Source organism: Protopterus annectens, chromosome 2.part1 (assembly GCF_019279795.1).
Source record: "Protopterus annectens isolate FY-2018-M chromosome 2.part1, PAN1.0, whole genome shotgun sequence".
Lineage (NCBI taxonomy): Eukaryota > Metazoa > Chordata > Ceratodontiformes > Protopteridae > Protopterus > Protopterus annectens.
This window is the reverse complement of record NC_056729.1, coordinates 432,198,054-432,218,547: the sequence shown is the minus strand read 5'-3', so window position 1 is coordinate 432,218,547 and position 20,494 is coordinate 432,198,054. Positions and strand designations below refer to the sequence as shown.

The following is a 20,494-nucleotide window of genomic DNA, read 5'->3' as shown; positions in this document are numbered from 1 at the left end:
CCTTAAATGGAAAACAGGCCACTGGCAAGAGAGACACAGCCTCTGACATAGCCATTGTGAAGCCTGCAGTGGCTAAAGAGGAGCAGTACTTGCTTGGGCAGTCCACTCTAGTCAGAGATTAAGGAGGAACCCCATTCCAAATACCTTTGGCCAGGCTTCACCTTGACTGGAAGGGTGGAAAAGGAAGCAAGGAATTAGGTGTGTTTGAGGATATCCCTGCAGATGTCTTGATAGGGAATGATTTTGATAATGCAGTACCTAGTGTGCATGCAGTCAGGCTTGGAGACAGGCAAGTGGGTCTGGTAGCCTGGGAGAGACCCAGGCAGACCCCACACCTGAAGCTGGGGCTGGTGATGTGTTTATTTCAGGGAGGAAGCTACCCTGTAGCAGAGATCCTGAAGGTTAGCCACAGCTGCTGATTGGTACTAATGTTCCTTCAGACAGAGTGACTGCAAAGGCAGAAGTGAGTGGTAGTACCCAGGCTGACAGTGAGGCACCGCTGTCAGAAGATACCAGGCATTCTGTGTAAGGGGAGCTGAAAAGGGTCACAACAGTTGAGATGAGATAGGCTCAGTTACTAGACCCTATTTTGCCATTATATGTAGTATGTTTGTTAAATAAACCTTTTTGTCAACGAGCAATTCTTACGTGCTGGCTCGTTCTTTTGAATTTTACCAGTTACTAGACCCTACATTACAAGGTTTGAGGAAGGCAACTAAGGAGGCACTTGATTCTTAAGAAAAAGGGGAGCCTGTATACTGGAACAAAAGGTTACTGTATACAGAGTGGACCCTTGAGGGAGGGCTAGAGGGTGAGGTAATACACCAGTTGGTAGTTCCCAGAGCCTACCATCTGGCACTTCTAGCCACAGCCTATGATATTTCTTTCGCATGTCATATGCCCATAAAGTGTACCAAGAGACGTATTATGCATAACTTTTATTGGCCTGGGATTGCAAGAGATGTAACATGGTACTGCAGAACCTGTGAGCAGTGCCAAAAAGTAGGCAAGGGAGGGGGCAAGATCAAAGCTCCTTTGATGCCTTTGCCTGTGACTGAGGAGCCATTTCAGAGGGCAACCATGGATATTGTGGAGCCTCTGGGTACCCCAAGTTCCACAGGAAAGCAATATATCCTAGTGGTAGTAGATTATGCTACTAGATACCCTGAGGTGGTGGCTCTGTCCTCCATCAAGACAGAGAAGGGGGCAAATGCTTTGTTAGATATTTACAGCAGAGTAGGTTTCCTGAGATAAATACTGACGGACAGAGGTGCCAATTTCATGTCAGACCTTCTGGCTTGTCTGTGGGAGTGCTGTGGGGTGAAGCACCTAAAGACTACTACGGGCACCGCAAAAACTTCAGTCCTATATTTATGGAAGGAAATTCACTGTGGTAACAGACCACAGTCCTTTAACATGGCTACATCGAGCCAACCAGCAAAATGCCAAGCTATTAAGATGGAGCCTGGGTTTGCAAGCCTATGACATGATAGTGCAGCACAGTAGTGGGGTCAGCAATACTAATGCAGATTGGTTCTCCAGACAGGGTATGGGTTAATGTGTTCCCAGAGAGGCTCATTTCTCTCAAGCAATATTCCTCCATAGTCACTTGAAAAACTAACTTGAGTCTTCAAAGGGGGGAGAGATGTGATGAGTGAGATAGTGCCAGCTGAGCCAGGGGGAGTAGGGCAGTGCATGTGTAACATATGCCAGCATAGCTAGCTGGAGTTTTGTAAAGAATTATATGTCATTTGAATATCAAACTGATTTGTACAGATGTTAGTGTTAAAAATGTATTTGTAAAGTTATTTGTGTTAAAAATGCATCAACAGTGGGTCCTGCTGGACAGAAAAGAAATATGCACATATGTCAGACTGTATTGTTGTAACTGATGAAATGTATATATTTTAACAGAGAATACTGGAAAGGAAGGGGTTAAGCTCAGCCCAGCTAACCTTAAGAAAATTAGCCTAAAATTAAATGACTTGGTTTAGACCATAAAGATTTTATCTCACAGGTTTAAATACAGCCAGATATGCAATGTCTGTGAAAAGCCTGGGCTGGGATCCTGCTTTATTGTCTTCAATGGTGAATTAATTGCTACCCTGGGGTGCAGGAAAATGGCTTGTTAGTTTCTGCAGAAAGGGTGGAAGTGTTGGAATTGTTTTACAGTTTCCAGATGCTGTAATAAATCTTAGCTAAAGTTCTATGTGTATATTGTGACACAGCAGTGCCAGATCCTGGCTTAGTTTCTAGTGAGGGCAGTGCCAGAACCACAGAGTCAGATGACCAGATGTGATGTCATTCTATAGCCAGCACTGAAATTGTGTTTGAATACTAGTGAGAAATGTGAGGTGTGCACTTCGGTTTTGGACCTGACAAGACACTCATCTACGTTTATCTTGCCTTGTTTTATTTAAGCAACTATGGAACAGTAATTCTTCAGTTAGTCAGAAAAATATAATGAGATTAGCTAAATGTTTTTTTTCTGTATCTGTCTGAGTCTTTTTATCAGTGCTGTTTTTATATTTCCTGTTACTGATACTCTGGTGTTTATTGCAAATAGATATTTAGTATTTTCATGTTTTTTTATTAAATATATCTAAACCTTTCATTGTGACACGCTTTAGAAAATATTTAACCATTCAGAGTACTTGCATTTATTTAGTGGCACTGTGGCTCCACATTCCTGAAAGTCTTGCAGATTGGTTAAACACTTCCATTTGTATAAGTATTAATCTTACTAAGTGTAATTGGGTAACCTTGTAAGAGCCTTAAAGTAGCTGGCATTGGGTGTTCTGTCGAGCAGAGCCACAGAAGTGATCCCCGGGGTGAATTTCCTATCTCACATCCAATCATCAAGATTTTTCTTGAAGAGTGCTAATGATGAGCTTTGTTTTATATAAATAGGTAGTTTGTTCCACAGTATGGGAAGTCTCTGGGACAGGAATCTATCCCTCCAGCATCTTCTGTTTATTGTGGTGACAAGGTTTAGGTCCCTAGAGCGTGTAGCTCAGAGGGATTGGGATTTCTTTAAATAGAGCATGTCCAACAGCTCTGGATTTGACATAGCTTTGTTGACATAGCTTTGTATGTTAGGCAGAGATCGCCTCTGAGCAGATGATATGCGACGGAGTAAAGCTGGAGTATTTTGAGACAGTCTGCATAGGGCATCTGTTTGAGGCCGGTAATCCTCTTTGTGAGGTATTTCTGTGGCCTTTCCAGTTGTTGTAGATGTCCTGTGAGGTACATACGAAAAGAGGCGCTGTATTCTATAATGGGTATAATGAGTGACGAGTAGAGGGGAACAATGACCAAATTTGTGGGTCACATTTGGATTGCACAGTTAGGCTTATAAGGGCCCTAGTGGTCGTTAACCTAGTATACACCTACTTACCTCTCAACTGTTCAGATTTTCGCAGAATGTCCATATTTTTGGTCCATTTTTCATAAAATTGTGGTTTTCTGGCAAATTACTGGTAAATCATGAAAGGCTGAAGTTAGAAAATAATGACAGACATTTGAGTTTCAGACTTCATACCCTTCAGAAAATTCATGCTAATGCAAAACCTGTTATTCTGTCAACTTTATAAGTTTGTAAGAGCAACAGTATTGAAAAATAGTCCCAATTTCTGAGGATTTGTGCCACTTTAATTTATGGCTTTGTCCAGATTTCTTGCTCTAATATGTTGAGAGGTATGTTAAATATTGTGATGGTAGGTTATATTAAAATTTTTTATAACCTTTCTGTGTATTTTAAACCACTAGGATTAATAACTGAAATTAACATTTTCCAAGTATATATCAAATCAAATTTTTATATTTATCAAATTATGAAGAGCGTTCTTTATTCTGAGTAAAAAAGATCTGTGTGATTGAGTATCTTTGGCAAGTAATATCATACCACCAAATCAGCAACATTACTGTTTGTAAGTATGACTTAACATATTGTAGCCTTATTGCGCGTTTCATAGCTAAGTGTTCGACGTGTTGACAGTTTCTTCCTTATTATCACTAGCACTGTCCCGCGTTTTAAATATGGAAGGTTGAGAGCTGTGCAATAGCATAGTATTACTGTAGAAAGGGAAAGAATACTAAAATGAAGCAAATCTTCCGGTGCAAGCAGCACGCGCCTTCCGCTTTAGTTGCTATAACAACATAAAACGCTATACATGTCGCCTGAGGATAATAAACTTTTCTTTTGGAAACTTTCAGAGCTTCAACAAGACACGCATTAAATTCCCGTGTTTAAGTAATTTCATTCAGATAAAGCAACAAAATAAATCAGTGAGTACTTTTTTACGGAAATGAATGGATCCTTAGAAACAGAGTGCAGTGTATTTATATATATTATTTGGTGAGCAGTGTTTAAAAACTCGAAACACTTTTTTTTTCACAAATCAGTGACTACTTTATTCGTGATCTATTATATGTGTGTGTGTGTGTTTGAGACTTGGCAACCTGGAAATTTACATCTGTTCAGCTGCAAAAGCCATGATGCACTTTGTGAAACTTATCTCACAACTGTTCGTCATTTTGAGTCTTAAAAACTGCATTCTGTGCATTAAAACAGTATGTCACACATTCATTGTTAAAATGTCTGTAATATTGCTTTAACAATACGCATAGTAAATGGTACTGAATATCACTAATTTATCAAGAAAAATATTTTTAAGTACGATATGAACTTCGAATAGCTCTCGACCAATCAGGAACAAATGTTTTTATTTTTCTTCTTATTTTTTCAAATATTTTTATTATGCAAGTCTATTTTTGGTATTTATTAAGTGTAATACACCTCAGTTTATCCAAAAGTCATCAGTTTTAGGAAGGGATTAAGAGGGACAGAGTTAAAATCTGAGTCAAAATCAGGGGCTTATGTAAAAATCAGAAACAGGTGAGAGAAATTAAGTAAGCAAGCAATAATGCCCAACAGGGTGTGTGTTATTGTGGAAATAACGCCAGCCAAGGGTTGTTCTTAGGCCAGACACTGCAAATGGAGGACCTCTACACCCCTGGAAGGGTGTTATTTCCACAATAACACACACCCAGGAGGGTATTAATGCGCTTAGAGAATGGGCTGTCTGTGTTTTATTCACTTATTTTTTATTATATATTCTTTATATATTTCTGATGTAAAATAGTTCATCCACCTAATGTTTCAAACTTGCTGTAGTATATGTTAGTGGTGTTGGAGGAAGCATTTTATTTTTGGTCCCTTACTCCTAAAACATTTGGTTTGTTAGCATTTATTTTTGGCCCCTTACTCCTAAATCATTTGGTTTGTTAGCAGTCATTGGAGATTTGAAGTTACTAAATAATGACATACATTTGAGTTTGAGTTTCATTTTCTTCAGAAAATCCATGCTAACAGAAATCCTTTATTTAAGCAGGTCTGTCATTTTATAAGAGCAATAATTAAAATCCTTTTCTATTTTTTAGCCTTTGTTCCACCTTTATTTTAGGCTCTATACAGATTTCTTCGGCTGAAAGGTCCAGAGGCATGCAAACCTCTTTACTGCTCCTGCTGCTGTCAGTAGTCATCTCACTTGCTCACTCACACTCTCTCTGTCAGGCACATCTCTGCTTCAGAAAATGCATGCTAACACAAATACCAACATTCAATAAAATATGTTCATATTATGAGCTTTTGCCCCCGTTTATTTTAGGCTTATCCAGTTTTCTTGAGCAAATCGTATACCATGCAATCACAGCCCTTAAGGCAAAATAACATACCCAACATATTAGTAATATCATACTATAAATAATGACTCTATAGTCAGGCACACTGATGTCCCACTCACTAGGCTGAATAAGGAGAAGGTTACTGTTAGCTGCCTGTCAGGTGCCAGGATCCACCACATAACACAAGCACTCAGGTCACTACAGAACAAGTACAAATATGACTCTGTCATTGTCCATGTTGGTGTGAATGACCTAAGCCGTACCTCCCTGGACTACATGAAAAGAGACATGGAAGAGCTCCCTGATTGCATAGCCCAGGCCGGTATGACCCTGACCCTGAGTAGCATCCTGCCCTCGCCAAGAATAATACAATGGTATAAAGAAAAAAATTATCAATTTTAAACAACTGGCTAACTTTCTGGAGTCATGCAAAGGGGATCCAGTGTCTGTCTGCCTGGGATGACATGCTCGACGAGCCATGCTGCTTTTCTAGAGACAACTTGCACCTGTCACCCTTAGGCTTTTGAATACTGGCCAAGGCACTTGCCATCCCCATAGTGCCTTTTTTAGGCAAGGCTCAAAAGACGAACCCACTGCCGTAAATAGCACAAGTAACAAAAAACTGAGGGTAACGCTACTCAATGCCAGAAGTCTAAACTTTAAAATGCACGCACTCGGGGCACTCCTCAATATGAAGTAAATTGATATATGTGCAGTAACGGAAACCTGGTTTAAGGCTCCAGAGAGCACCCCAAGCACTACCAGGCTACAACTCGTACCGTACATTTCGGCCACAGAACCTGGACCGAAATACAAAAGGCAGGGGAGTATCCATATTTGTCAAGGATACCCACACCTCCAGCTTAGTGGCACAGCACGATGCTTCAGAGATCATCCATGTGCAACTAACAACAGACAAAACTGCAATTCAAATTGTAGCTTGCTACAGATCACCTACCATGTCCCAGGACCCCCATTCCGCATTTCTAGAATCACTGGGAAACATAAAGGTCCTATCAAACACCCTAATATGGGGCAATTTCAATTGCCCAAATATTAACTGGGCGAACTATTCAAGTACTAACTCCCTTGCCCAACATTTCCTAGAATTTATAAACTCAAACGCCCTGGATCAACTGGTCAACACTCCCACCAGAGGTGACAACATATTGGACCTGGTCATCACCAGCATGGGTGACCAGTGTTCCACACCAGAGGTCAACCCCTTGCTGGTTACATCTGACCATAAACAAATCACTTTGGATATCCACATTCTGCCCCCACCCTGGACAAGGAAAACACCGTGAAAAACTTTTCAAAAGCAAACTTCACGTTACTTAAGACCGAAGTGGAAAGTTTCAAAGCCCCCATGCTAAAGGATAACGCTGTCCTCCTTTTTTTCCCCCGATTAGGGGTCGCCACACTGGATCACCTGTCCGCTCATGATTGGCAGTGGGGTTTTACAGTGTCGAGTTGCCAGCCCGGCGCCCAACCTTCCACAGAAGGCACACGCACACACTCACACTTAAGGCCAATTTAGAGTGTCCACGCCACTTACAGCATGTCTTTGGGATGTGGAAGGAAACTGGAGCACCCGGAGGAAATCCACGCAACCACAGGGAGGACATGCAGACTCCGCACCGAAGGCACCCCAGCCGAGGATCAAACCGGAGAACATCTTGCTGTGAGGCGGCAATGCTAACCGCTGCACTACCGTATGTAAGCTGCAAAATCCTTTACTAATGTATTGTACGGGCACCTACAAGAATGCATGGATTGTGCTATCCCAAGCAAAGCCAAGACTCTCTTCTAAGAAAAGGAAACCAGTCTGGTGGACCCCTGCCATAAACAAGTTTATACAATGGAAGGAAGACACTAGTAAAGAAAAAGAGTAAAATCCCAAGAAGGGAAGACTTCCCTGATCAGTATCAGCAAGAAACTACGATCCTTCATAAAATCATCCAAGGTGAGCTTCGAAAGAAAAATTGCCAAGGACTCCAAAGATAACCACAAGGCATTCTTTAGCTATGTCAAGAATCTAAGTGGCAATGCTCAGATCTGCTCAGAGTTAGTGCAGAATGGCACAAAATACACTGAACCGACTGATATTGCCAACATCCTGGCAGACATGTTCAGTGCAAACTTCACCCCTCTCTCACCCCCAAAAGGGCCTATAACCATACACGAAAAATGTAGAGCCCCTGAAATCACAGACATGCAGGTTAAAACAGCCCTCTCCAAAGCCAAAATCACAGCATCAATGGGACCGGACGGTGTCCCAGGCTGCGACCTATACGAGCTCAAAGATGACCTAACCCCTCACCTAAACACACTATTCAAACTCAGCCTCTCCACAGGCTACATACCCATAGAGTGGTGCACAGCAATGGTTATTCCACTCCACAAAGGTGGAGCCACAACAGACCCTGGGAACTATCGCCCTATAAGCCTGACTAGCTTGGTCTGCAAGGCTGTGGAGCACATCATCATGGAACTCATTAACAGCGACATTGGGAACCTCCAAACACTGGACCCTACCCAGTTCAGTTCTGTTAAGGGCAGATCATGCCTTCTAAACCTGGTGGACTTTTTTGAGACAGTTGCCAAGGCTATAGATGAGGGAAAGGTGGTACACACAGCCTACCTAGACCTCGCAAAGGCCTTCAACACCATTCCCCATTCTGGTATTATAGACAAGCTCACCAGCCTGAACATAAACCCCTATGTCACAAGATGGATTGCCAACTGGCTCATGGACAGAACCCACATGGTGAGAGTTGAGGGAGCTAGGTCTAACTCTAAACCGGTTACATGTGGTGTTCCCCAGGGCTCAGTCCTAGGACCCCTCCTGTTCGGCATATACTTCTCAGCGGTACAGGCAAGCACAGGAGGACAATGGCTGACCAGGTTCACAGATGACTGCAGACTAGGGGCTTTAATTGACTCTCCGGCTGACACAGACATCCTCCAAAAGGGTCTCACTGAGACAGATACCTGGTGTCAAAATCATGGCCTCAAGCTAAATGCTAAAAAGTGCATAGCCATCCCCTTTAGAAAAAACAAAGTACCCACAAACAACCACATAAGTGGTAGTCCCCTAAATACGGAAAACGTAATAAGGGATCTGGGGACCCAAGTAGATGGTAATCTCTCCTTTGATAATCACATTGCCAAAGTGGTTAGAAAATCCTTCTATGTGGCCCACCTAATCACAAAAGGGTTTGCATCCAGATCAAAAGAGGTCATTGTGCCCCTCTACTCATCACTCATCAGACCAGTCATAGAGTACAGCACCCCATTTGGGATGTACCTTACAAGACACCTGCAACAGCTGGAAAGACCACAGAAGTACCTCACCAAGAGGATCAATAGCCTTAAACAGATGCCCTATGCAGCTCGACTGAAGAAACTCCAGCTGTACTCAGTTGCATTCCGCTTACTCGGAGGTGATCTCTGCCTGACATACAAGGCCGTGTCCAACCCAGAATTGATGGACATGCTCCATCTAAATAAAATCTTATCCCCTCGAGCCACATGCTCTAGGGATCTAAACCTCACCACAACAATAAATAGGATGTGCTGGAAGGATAGATTCATGTCCCAGAGACTTCCCATGCTTTGGAACAAGATTCCAATCTACATTAGGCAGAGCTCCTCGCTAACACTCTTCAAGAGAAACCTTAACGAGTGGATGGGAAACAGAAAGTTTACTCTGGGGATCACTTCAGTGGCTCTGCTGAACAAAGGCACAGGGAACTAATCTAAGGGGATGTTGAAAGCCAACACATTCTGGCTAGGGTTATAAATGCCTTCAGGTAGATAGCCTAGTACCTACTTATGAACCTAAAGAGTACAGAGCATGTCTTTCAACTGTCCCAATTTTTAGCTCATATGGTTGGTCTGTTCCTCCTAAAATTTATAGTCTTCTGTGAAAACACTGGGGATTAAATTCATTAAATAATGACAGACATCTTAGTTTCAGGCTTTATATCCTTCAGAAAATGCATACTAATGGAAACCCTGTTATTTTAAGATTATAAGAACAATATTTAAAATCTGTCCATTTATTCCGTCCTTTGTTCCCCGGTAATTTGTAGCTCTGTCCCGATTTCTTGTGCTAAGAGGTTGAGAGTTAGAAAAACCTCTTAAATGATGCTGCCAGGCTATTGCTCGATTGCTTTCACACTTAACTCTCTCTCTCTCGCTCTCTCTCACACACACACACACACACACACACACACACACACACACACACACACACACACACACACACACAGTCCCTTCTGCTTTCATGCATGCATTTGCTTACACATGCAGACAGCAAAATAAACATACTTTTTTCGTGTTTCATTAAAATTGCTGCTTAGCGAGTATAAAATAGCTCAATTGATCTGTTTTACTCTCATACACACACTCACACAGACATAAACATGCACACATGCATGCTTTTTATTTTAAGTTTTTCTTTTTTTATTTTACACTGGCTAAACAGCAAAACGCTGCTTAGCGAGTGTAAAAATAATGGCGAAGTTTAGTTTTTTTTTTTTTTTTTGGTCTATGCTTCATGGCATCTTGTTAAGCTGCCGTGAATCATCGGACTTGTTTTTCAGCAGGCATTACCTGTAGATTAACAGCCTGCTGGAGCATGTTCGTTCTCCAATCAGAATGCAATCTACAGGTCACCTATTCACTAATGTTTTTTAACCATGCTTCGAGCTTCTGAGTTAGAGCTATTAGTTCACGACATTTTGCCCTTGTTTGCCACATGATGAGAGGTAGTATTCCACATTTTGGAAAAGAAACGTTGAACACAATGCTGGTAAGTGAACTGGCAATCCAAGGAGTTTCCGTGTAGGTTAGTATGAGTGTTTATGTATGTAGAAGTGGACAAGCCGGGGGGTTTGATAAAGAGCCAAGGGTATAGCTTGGCATTTAGAGGCTATTAAAAGCCAACCCAGAGCACACAATGAAGAGAGAGAAGAGAAGGACTGGAGTTTTGACCAGTGGTGCATAAACGTGTGCACACTCATGTCTCTTAAGAAACAGGCCAGCTTGATTGCTTATTACTTCTGTACAACCACCCCCCCCCCCCAAAAAAAAAAAAAACACGGCCATTTTCTGCTTATACTTCACTTGTCTGGTTGTGATGAAAGTGAAAAATGCCCTGCATCTTGCTTTTCAACCGATGAAAAACCAAATCCAATTTAACCTTTTCTTTCTTTGTAAAATTGTTCACTCTGCAAGCACGCATACTAGATTCATAGGTAGATACTAGGCTATTGGTACTAGGACCTATATAACCCTAGCCAAAAAGGTACCCTGACTTATGCCACCCAAGAAAATTATTTTCCTGTGCCCCTGTCGAGCAGAGCCACAGAAGTGATCCCCGGGGTGAATTTCCTATCTCCCATCCAATCATCAAGAGTTTTCTTGAAGAGTGCTAATGAGGAGCTTTGTTTGATATAGATAGGTAGTTTGTTCCAGAGTATAGGAAGAATCTGGGACAGGAATCTATCCCTCCAACATCTTCTGTTTATTGTGGTGACAAGGTTTGGATCCCTGGAGCATGTAGCTTGAAGGGATTGGGATTTCTTTAAGTGGAGCATGTCCAACAGCTCTGGGTTTGGCATAGCTTTGTATGTTAGGCAGAGATCACCTCTGAGTAGGCGATATGCAATGGAGTAAAGCTGGAGTTTTTTTGAAACAGTCTGCGTAGGGCATCTGTTTGAGGCCAGTAATCCTCTTTGTGAAGTATTTCTGCGGCCTTTTCAGTTGTTGTAGATATCTTGTGAGGTACATACCAAAAGGGGCACTGTATTCTATAATAGATCTAATGAGTGATGAGTAGAGGGGAACAAAGACCTCTTTTTTTTTTCCTGGATGAGAAACCTTTTGGGATGTGTGCCACGTAGAAGGATTTCCTGACTACTCTGGCAATGTGATTATCAAAGGAGAGACTACTCTCCACCTGTGTCCCAAGGTCTCTTACCATATTTTCGGTGTTAAGTAGACTATCACCTATGTGGTAGTTCATGGGTACAGAGTTTTTACCAAAAGGGATGATGCACTTTTTGGCATTGCACTTGAGGCCATGGCTTTGACATCGGGCATTTGTCTCAGTGATGCCCTTTTGTAGGATGTCCACATAGTTAGGAGTTTTGATTTATGGCTCCTAGTTTGCATTCATCTGCGAACTTCTTAGGCCAAAGACCTTCTGTGTTAGCCTGTATTTCAGAGAAGTAAGATACCAAACAGCAGAGGACCCAGGACTGAACCCTGTGGTACTCCACTTGTCACTGGTCTGAAGTCGAATTTGAAGTCTGCTACTTTCACAGTGTGGGTTCTGTCAGTGAGCCAGGTGGCAACCCATCTTGTGACATAGGGATTTATACCTAGTTTAGAGAATTTATCTATAATTCCAGAGTGGGGGATGGTGTTGAAAGCCTTGGGGAGATCTAGATAGGCTGCGTGAACCACCTTACCCTCATGTACGGCTCTGGTGACCACTTCAAAGAAGTCTATCAGGTTTAGGAGACATGATCTGCCTTTTACAAACCCGAACTGGGTGGGGTCCAGATTCTGGAGATTACCAATGTCATTGTTTATAAGTTCCATAGCCTTGCAGATCAGACTTGTCAGGCTAATGGGGGTGGTAGTTCCTGGGGTCCGTGGTGGCTCCCCCTTTGTGGAGTGGGATAACTGTCACTGTGCGCCATTCAGTGGGCACAAAGCCTGAGGTGAGGCTACGATTGAACATGGTACTTAGGTGGGGTGCCAGTTCGTTCTGTAGTTTGTGTAGAACGCTGCCTGGGATGTTGTCATGTCCCATGGATGCTGTGTTCTTGTCTTTTGGAGAGCGTGGTTTTTATCTGTGCAGCCATGATTACAGGAACTGTGCATTCTTCTGGTATAGAGATGGGCCCTTTAGGGGGTGAGAGGGGGTAAAGTTAGCACTGCCAGGATGCTGGCAATATCAGTTGGTTCTGTATATTTAGTGCCATTGTGCTGTAACTCAGAGCAGATCTGAGTGTTGCCATTGAGATTCTTGACATAGCTATAGAATGCTTTGTGGTTGTCTTTAGAATTAGTGGAGATTTTGTTTTCGTAAGGGATCTCAGCTTCTTACTGAGGCAGACCAGAGTTTCTTTCTTTTGTTGTAGAGTTTGTTTATGGCAGGGGACCACCAGATTGGCTTCCTTTTTTTGGAGAATAGCATCTTGGTTCTGTTAGGGATTGCACGATCCATGCACTGTGTAAGTGCTTAAGTGCATCTGTGTAGGATTCGGCAGTCATACCTCTATTGTCCGTCAGCATGGGTGTCATGAAGTTTGCCACTTCTGTCTTAAGAAGTGTGAAGTTGGCTTTGGTGAAATTGTTTTACGGTGGTTTCCCTAATGGGGGGTGGGGGTGGGATGTCGATGTCTAGGGTGATTAGCTTTTGGTCCGATCTGACTAATGAGGAATTGACCTCTGGTGTGGAACATCGGTTTCCCATGTTGGTAATGAACAAGTCTAGGATATTGCTGTCCCTGGTGGGGGTGTGGATAAGTTATCCAAGGCGTTGAAATTTATGAATTCGAGAAAATGTTGAGCACAAGAGTTGGTACATGAGTAGTTTTCCCAGTTAATGGTGGGGTAGTTCAAATTATCCATTATTAGGATGTTGGGTTGTACCCTAATATTTTCCAGTGTACTAAGAAATGAGGAGTGGGAATCCTGGGGCATGGTGGGGGATCTGTAGCTAACTACAATTCGGATTGCGGCCTTGCCCAGAGTTAGTTGCACTTGGATAATCTCGGATGCATTATACTGAGCAACTAGCCTGGAGATGTGGATATCCTTAATGAAGATGGATACTCCTCCGCCTGTAGTGTTTCCGTCCAAGTTAGGTGGCCGAAAGGTGTGGTATGAATTATAGCCCGGTAATGCAGAGGCACTCTCTCGAGCCTTGAACCAGGTCTCTGTCACTGCACAGATGTCGATGATGTTATGTGATCCTATCTCGCCTACATTCTGTACTGATGGGTTCGGAGCCGATCCTCGGCTCCGACTCGGCACGCTATACTATAGAACGAAGTCTCTTATTGGCTGAGCTATCCCACATCCCAGGATGCACCACCACTGCTTCCCCAGATCTCGGTTGCCGCTTTACAAGCAAAGACGTGGTCTCGGACTTGTCTGAGCTAAGTGCTTTTTCTTAAGAAATTTCTGTCAGAAATTTTTTGATAATCGACCCAAAAGCTGTTTTAACAGCTATCGTTGTGTGACTGAGTTTGAGGAAAATTTTGTGGTAATATTTATCTTTAATTTGAGGGAAAGGATCCTCGCGCGTGATTGTTATACTTAGTGTGAGTCTTGTGGTAGTATTATTAGTTGGTCAAGTATCCCGTTTATGTTAGAGGGGTCTTGCCCTAATTTTCAACATCTTTTAAAAAAATTTTGTGACTAAAGTTTATTTTTTGTGTAGTGATTGTGTTTCAACATGTCTAAAGAGCACGGACCTTCTGGGTTCAAAAAATGCTCTAAATGCAGTTACAAAATGTCCATAACGGACAATCACTCTTTATGTGTGTATTGTTTAGGCCCTAAACATCTTCAGGAGTCATGCAGTGTTTGTCACGCTTTTTCCTCCCGGGTCCTCCAAGAGAGGAAAAACAAATTGATTCTAAAAGGGCTTATTACACCTTCTTTTGAGGAGGCTTTATCTTCTTCCTCTTCACCTTTGAAGAAAAAGAAATCGTCTGCTCCGACCAGCCCGTCAGAACCGGCCACAAAGAAATCTCGGCAGGCTTCTCCATCGGCTCCACGGACTTCGGAGCCGAGGGCGGAACGGGATGCCTAGACTCTTCTGGCTTCGGAGCCGACGGCTAGAGCTTCGAGAGGCGGGTCACCTTCATCGGCTCCACTGGCTTCGGAGCCGATGAGAGTTGCCCGCTCAGACTCTTCCCCTTCGGCGCCGAAGTCCACTTCGGCTCAGAGGGAAATTGCAATGGTTGTGGAGTCTCCCTCGGCACCGATATTTATCGAGACGATTCAGAGCCGGTCCCCCAGTCCTTCGGAACCGGTGGAGAAGTCGACTCGAACTCGTTCAATCTCTTCTCGGTCTTCGAGGATGTCGGATTCGGACATTGACAGGATACTTCAAAGGCTGTTTCAGTCTCCAGTCTTCCAAAAGTTGGTTTCGGCTCCAGCTCAGTCGGCTCCGGAGCCGATTGCCCACCCTGTTGTCTTGGTTCCTCCTCTAACAGCCTCGGCACCGTTGGAGTCGGTGCTAGTGGAGCCGATGGAGGTTTTCGGGTCGGCTCCGACCCTTACTCCAACCCCGACCTTCGGGTCGGAGTTCGGTACACGGACCTCCTCAGTCGGCCCCGGGGGTGACGCTTTGGGACCGATGTTTTCGGTTCCGAGCCTCCCTCTCGGTGCGTCGGGGGTCGGACCTTCCCAGGACTCTGGGGGTCTGGCCTTCAGGGCCATGAGAAGTGCTTTGGCCAAATCTTCTTTGGCCACCTCCACCATCTCACCAGCACCTTCCCTTGGCACGGAGACTGGTTCCTTTGTAGTCCCCCTGTCTCAAGACAGCGGAGCCCTGGGGCCTGAGGTCACCCCCATTGGGGGTTCCCCCCTTCCTGAAGGTCCCTCCGAAGCGTCTTCGGAGGAACCTCTAAGGAAGAGACAGTGCAAGAGGAAGCACGTCGACTCCCCTGATGAGTCTCTCACCTCGGACACCGATCTCGATGATGCGGAGGGGTCCCCCAAGTCGTCCTCGGATGATGTCTCCTTTGCGGACATTTTGGAAATCCTGAAGCAACGAGGCGACTGGCAGTCCAAACCCCCTTCCGCTGAGGAGTCGGTATTCCTCAAGGCCTTCGGGGCTCAGCCCTCCGCCTCCTGGGTGTCTCCGCCCTTCGATGAGCTTCTGGATTTGATCTCTCGAAGGGCGTGGGAGCACCCAGATTCTGTGGAACCGGTGCCAGCTCGCCCTACTAAATTTCTTTCAGCCCCCCTCGAAAAGGATTTCCTCTCCAAAGGTGTGGCTGTAGATGCCCTGGTGGTGGCATCTGCTACCCAACAAGATGTGGCAGAAGCTTCGACGTCCGTCCATCCTCCTAATAAAGAGTCCAGGAGCATGGATCGGTATGGGAAGTGCACCCTTACTTCAGCAGCCTTTACTTTAAGGTCTCTGAATTATCTGACGCACTTCACCAGACTTCAGAGAGATCTGGTCAAGGAACTTGCAGATACCCTCTCTGGTAACCTACCTGAGCAGTTGGCCCAGACGGTTAGCTCTCATTTGGCTACCCTATCGTCGATATCCAACTCGTCCATGAGGCTCATTTCGTATGCAGCCGAGGGGGCGAGTAGAGCGGCGGGAACAGGTGTTGCTCTACGGAGACAAGCCTGGCTTCGCCTGTGTCATTTTGCGGAAGCCTTCAAGTCTTCCTTTGCCGACGCTCCCTTTGATGGGTCCTCTTTGTTTGGACCCAAGGTAAAGGACACCTTGACTCGCTGTGAACAAGAGGGTAAGACTTTGACTGCCGTAGGGGCACGGTTTTCCACTCCCTTCAGGCCTTATCCCAAGGCTAGAAGAGGGGGGAAAATGTGGTTCCGTAAATCTCAAAAGACTTACTCCTCACAGCAGGGCGATTCCCCTTTTAGAGGCAGAGGAGGGGGAAATTTTTCAGGAAGACGCCGTCCCAGAGGCGGCGGAGGCCCCCGCAACACTGGAGACCGCGAGTCCTTTCATGGCTCCTCAACCTTCCAGCATCCCTGAAGGATTGCCCGACTGTGCAGCTCCGGAGCCAGTCGGGGATCGTTTTTTGAAGCACCTAAAGGTCTGGGAGAATATCACTCAGGACCGATGAGTGCTCCGAATCATCGCCGGAGGTTACACCATCCGTTTTTCTCAGCCCCCCCACCATCCCGAAAAATCCCAGACCCACCACCCAGTCAACGGGATCTTGCAGCCATCGAAATCTCAAAGCTGCTTCAAAAAGGAGTCATCCAACCGGTCCCCGTAGACCAGACCGGATTAGGGACTTACTCAAGATTCTTTTTGGTGCCAAAAAAGACCGGGGACTTGAGGCCCATTTTGGATCTCTGCAAGCTAAATCGATCAGTCAAGAAATCCAAGTTCCGGATGGTCACCTTGCAATCCATTCTCCCGCTGCTGGAGAAAGGTGTTTGGATGTGCTCCATAGATCTCAAGGACTCCTATTATCACATCCTGATAGATCAGGCATCCAGGAGACACTTGCGCTTCAGCCTGGGAGACAGTCATTTTCAATTCCGTGCACTGCCCTTTGGTCTCACCACAGCCCCCAGGGTGTTCACCAAATGTTTGGCGGTGGTGACTGCTCACCTGAGAAGTCTAGGATTCCAGGTGTTTCCATACCTAGACGACTGGCTCCTAACTGCCACCTCCAGGCGTCTACTCTTACAAAACCTAGCAGCCACTATATCTCTAGGCAACTCCCTAGGAATCACCTTCAATTGGGCAAAGTCTGTGTTGCTGCCATCTCAGCGCATACGGTTTATCGGAGTAGAGATAGACTCAAAGCAAATGCGGGTCTATCTTCCTACAGAGAGGATAGAAACATTACAGTCTCAAGTTCGAGCCTTGCTTCTCAAACGCCGAGCCCCAGCCAGGATGGTCCTACAACTGTTAGGTTCCATGTCGGCCACCGTTCTCCTAGTCCCCTTGGCAAGATTACATATGAGGATTCTCCAGTGGCTCTTGTCAGTCCAGTGGTCTTATCAGGATCTCCCTCTCAGTCACCTCATTCTGATCAAAGAGACGTGCAAACAGGACCTTCGTTGGTGGCTTCTTTCCTCCAACCTGGATCAGGGGCGACCCTTCGTTCCACCACCTCCAGTGGCCACATTGACTACGGACGCCTCCCAGACAGGATGGGGGGCATTACCTGGGCAGGTCAGTCCAAGGCAAGTGGCATTCCGACGAGAGTCTCCTTCACATCAACATACTAGAAATGAGGGCGGTGCTTCTATCCCTGCAGGCACTACACGATTACCACCCCCCGGGCGTGATTGCCATTCAGTCCGACAACATGTCAGTAGTCTGGTACCTGAACAAGCAGGGAGGGACCAGGTCCTACCCCCTTTGCAGAGAGGCCATGAAAGTATGGGATTGGGCGATTGCAACCAAACGTTTTCTGGTAGCAACACACATTCCTGGGAGATCCAATGTGATAGCTAACAGACTGAGCAGAACTATTCTCTCCCCTCACGAGTGGTCTCTGAACGACAGAGTGGCAACTCTGATTTTCAGAAGATGGGGAACTCCTTGTTGCGACCTTTTCGCAACCCCCCTCAACATGAAATGCCAGCAGTTCTTCTCTCTCACCCCAGTTCCGGGGGAGGTTCCCAAGGACGCCCTAGTCCAAGAGTGGCCCACCGGCCTGCTATACGCCTTTCCACCGGTTCCCCTTCTTCCCAAAGTGATCCAGAAGACGATTTGCTTGGAGAGCAAAATGATTTTAGTTGCCCCATACTGGCCTCGTCAAGTCTGGTTTCCCTTTCTTCGGAAATATGCACTGGACGGTCCATGGTTCCTGGACCAAGTTCCGGATCTCTTGACCCATCAGTCGGGACAGCTTCATCAGTCCCTCCACTCGTTGAGGTCAACAGCTTGGCTCCTCCTCTTCCGACCATAGTCGGGAACCATGCTTTGGACCCGGAAGTCATGCATATCTTGTCCTCGGCCCATAAGACTTCTACTAAGAAAATGTATAACAGCAAATGGAAGAGATTTGCTATTTGGGCCCAACTCCGGGGATTAGATCCCATAACTGTCCCGGTGTCAGAGGTTCTGAAGTTTTTAGCTTCTCTGTTCAATCAAGGTTCTTCGGTCTCTACCATCAAGGTTCAATTGGCAGCTATTTCCAATTTTCATGAGAGCATAGAACCACCTTTGATGAGCAACAAGTTGTGTAAAGCCTTCATGAAAGGTGCTGGGCTGCTTCGGCCCCCGATATCTCATCCCGCTCCACTGTGGGACCTTAATGTTGTGTTAGCTGCTTTGACCTCTTCCCCCTTTGAACCGGCAGCAACTTGTGGCTTGAAATTTCTTTCTTGGAAGACTGCTTTCTTAGTTGCAATTACATCAGCCAGAAGAGTTTCGGAACTTCAAGCCCTATGTGTCAAGCCACCATACCTGTTTTTTCACAAGGATAGAGTATCCCTCAGACCAAATCCATCCTTTGTTCCTAAGGTTTGTTCTAGTTTTTGTCTGCAACAGTCATTGGAACTTCCAGTTTTCTTCCCAAAGTACTCGAATAGAGCGGAATACATCTTTCACACCTTGGATGTTCACAGACAATTGCGCTTCTATTTGGATAGGACGCACCAAACACGGAAAACAGATCAGTTGTTTGTGTCCTTTTCAGACAATAAATTGGGCAAAGCCGTCACAAAAGTCACTATTGCCAAGTGGATCAGAGACTGTATTAGTCATACTTACTTCATTTCTAATAAAGAGCTTACAACTCCAGTGAAAGCTCATTCTACCAGGGCTATGGCTACTTCGGCAGCTTTTCATTCTAAGCTTGCCATTAGTGACATTTGTGCTGCGGCTGCGTGGTCTTCTCCTCACACCTTCATTTCTCATTACAAATTGGACTTGGCATCTCGGGGGCGAGCTTCCTTAGGTTCCACAGTTCTCAGGAGTGTTTTCCAGTGAGCCACCCAGGAATCAGGTGCTAGGGACGCTGTCCCATCAGTACAGAATGTAGGCGGGATAGGATCACATAACATCTTTTAGTTATGTACTTACCATAACTTTAGATGTATGGGATCCATCTCGCCTACATTCCTAATAACCCACCCTCCTTCCCCCTGCCTTGGAGATCAGAACAGACCGGACGGTTCGAGTTTAGCTGTTTCACCTTGAAACACCTGGCAATATTATATCAACAGTCTATGTGTGTGTGCATGTGTGCGGACAAACAAGATCTGGGGAAGCAGTGGTGGTGCATCCTGGGATGTGGGATAGCTCAGCCAATAAGAGACTTCGTTCTATAGTATAGCGTGCCGAGTCAGAGCCGAGGATCGGCTCCGAACCCATCAGTACAGAATGTAGGTGAGATGGATCCCATACATCTAAAGTTATGGTAAGTACATAACTAAAAGTTCTCCATTTTAAGGAGTGCCTCGAGTGAGTGCATTTTGAGGTTTAGACTTCTATCACTGAGTAACATTACCCTCAGATTTTGCTTGCTTGTAGCTGTTATGGTGGTGAATTTGTCATTTGAACCTTGCCTAAAAAAGGTACTATAGGGGTGGCAAGAACCTTAATCAGTATCCGGAATCCCAAAAGTGACAGGTGCAGGCCATCTCTGGCAAAGCATCGTGGTTTGTCGATCATGTCATCCCAGGCAGACAGATACTGGATCCCCTTAGAATGACACCAGAAGCTTAGCCAATTGTCGAAGTCAATCATTTTGTCCTTGTACTGTGGTATAATTCTGGGTGATGGCAGGATGCTACTGAGGGCTAGGGTCATACCTGCTTGGGCTACAAGATCAGACAGCTCCTCCATGTCTCTTTTCATGTAGACCAGGGAGGTACGTTTCAGGTCATTCACACCTACATGGACAAGGCAGAGTCATATTTGTATTTGTGGAGTGACCTGAGTGCGTGTGTTATGTGGCAGATCCTGGCACCTGACAGGCAGCTGACAGTAACGTTCTCCTTGTTTAGCCTGGTGAGTGGAACATCAGTGTGCCCGACTATAGATTCACATATGACTAGAGTGTTGGGTACGTTGTTATACCTTATGGGCTGTGGTTGAGTG

General features: G+C 45.1%; 1 protein-coding gene across 3 annotated transcripts in view; it reads left to right on the top strand.

The window, feature by feature from the left end:
* Positions 1 to 4,059: 4,059 nt before the first annotated feature.
* Positions 4,060 to 20,494, top strand: part of TTC29 (tetratricopeptide repeat domain 29) — a 3,626,200-nt gene continuing 3,609,765 nt past the window's right edge. Inside the window, exon 1 of one of the 3 annotated variants that reach the window (XM_044062243.1) lies at positions 4,060 to 4,287. The gene's annotated coding sequence lies outside the window, so the exon portion shown is untranslated. The remainder of the gene's footprint in view (positions 4,288 to 20,494) is intronic. The other 2 variants (XM_044062242.1, XM_044062241.1) reach the window with 2 other exon arrangements.